At 42.3% G+C, this 1,828-nt stretch overlaps 1 non-coding gene across 1 annotated transcript; it reads right to left on the bottom strand.

Moving 5' to 3' along the window:
- Nucleotides 1-726: 726 nt before the first annotated feature.
- On the bottom strand, nt 727-864 carry LOC119936436. The gene has a single exon (XR_005453767.1). It is a non-coding gene; the product is annotated as a small nucleolar RNA SNORA7 (small nucleolar RNA).
- Nucleotides 865-1,828: the final 964 nt, after the last annotated feature.

The following is a 1,828-nucleotide window of genomic DNA, read 5'->3' as shown; positions in this document are numbered from 1 at the left end:
CTTTGCAGTTGGTGACAGTTATTGTCTATCAGATATGAAGAGAGAGGGCATTCCAGGCCAGAGGCATGATACGGGCGAGAGACAGGTGGCTAGGTAGACGAAAGAGAGGAACAGTGATTAGCTTGGCACTAGTGGAGCAAAGCATGCGAGATATGTTGCAGTAGGAAAGAAGCAAGATGAAGCAGGAGGGGGCAGGGTAATTGACTGCTTTAAAGGTGATGGTAAGGAGTTTCTGTCTGATGAAGAGGTGGATGGGTAACCACTGGACGTTCTTGAGAAGTGCCTGAGGAAACATGGCCTGAACATTTTTTTTTAGAAAAATGATCAGGACACCTGACTAAAGTCTGAGCTGGAGCGGGGAGAGACAGGAAACAGGAAGGTTAGCAGGGAGGCTGACACAATAATCCATGACGGAAAGGATGAGTGCTTAAATTAACACAGTAGCAGTTTGGATGGAGAGAAAAGTGCCAAACAAGTGGAAGAATTTCTGATTCTCATTTTTCTTGCCTTATTCTGTCGAGTCACCTCCAACTCTTAGCGACGCCATGGACACATCTCTCCTAGAATGCCTCACCTCCATGTGCAATCATTCTGGTAGTGTATCCATAGAGTTTTCTTAGTAAAAATATGGAAGTGGTTTATCATTGCCTCCTTTCATGCAGGAAGCTTGAGTCTCCGCCCTCAAGTCTCTTCCATGCCGCTGCTGCCCAGCACAGGGGAGCTTTGACCTGTAACAGATTGCCTTCCACTCACCAACCACTGGTCAAGCTAGGAATGGAATGGGTATGCCTCTGCTTGACTCTCCCTCCTGTAGTCGAGACTGGTAGAGTACTGGAAACTCTCCAGGTGCAACCCTGAGAGGGGTCTTATTTCTCTAGCCTATGTCCGAGCAATCAGGCTAAGAGAATATTGAACTGGTAGCAGCAATGTTATCATTTATTACCATCTCAAAACCTCAAACCAGTCAAATTTAGGACTAAGCACATCTGGAAACACATTTTTTTTATTTGGAGGGGGAGGGGCATCCAGCCATATTAATCTACATTATGACAATTTCACAACCACTAGTATTATTTTAGACAGAGAAACTTGCCGTCCATAGCTTCCTTTAGTTAAGCTTCCAAATTAAAGACATGCAGCTGTATCCAATTGCTTTAAAAAATATCAAAGTTCAAAGGGAAAATCCATGGTATATAAAGAATGGAAACCAAAGAAAGCATAGTATCAATTCCCCTTCTTTAATGGTTATTACAAAGCAGAATGAAGCATAATTAACCTGTGTGTCCTCCATTTGTTCATTCACAACATTTCTCATCATCTTGCCAATACTCTGCCCACCACTTCTCTAACCTACTTTAAGAAGCTGAGTAAGGAACTAAATTAGTGCTTCCGTACTTTGTCTTTTAAGCAAAATTGTTACTTGAGATTTTTAAATCTCCTTCAGGGACAGACACTAACAGTAAGAACATTCCTTTGAGAGTGAAAGTTCCTTTCATTTATTCATTCATTCAATCGTATTTATTGAGCACTTACTGTGTGCACTCTACCAAGCGCTTGGAAAGTACAATTTGGCAACAGGTAGAGACAATCCCTACCTAACAACGGGCTCACAGTCTGGAAGGGGGAGACAGACAACAAAACAAAACAAGTATATAATAATAATAATGATGGTATTTGTTAAGCACTTACTATGTGCAAAGCACTGTTCTAAGTGCTGGGGAGGTTACAAGGTGATCAGGTTGTCCCACGGTGGGCTCACAATTTTAATCCCCATTTTACAGATGAGGTAACTGAGGCACAGAGAAGTTAAGTGACTTGCCCAAAGTCA

Source organism: Tachyglossus aculeatus, chromosome 1 (assembly GCF_015852505.1).
Source record: "Tachyglossus aculeatus isolate mTacAcu1 chromosome 1, mTacAcu1.pri, whole genome shotgun sequence".
Lineage (NCBI taxonomy): Eukaryota > Metazoa > Chordata > Mammalia > Monotremata > Tachyglossidae > Tachyglossus > Tachyglossus aculeatus.
Note: the sequence above shows the minus strand (reverse complement) of the source record. Positions and strands in the feature narration are given on the sequence as shown.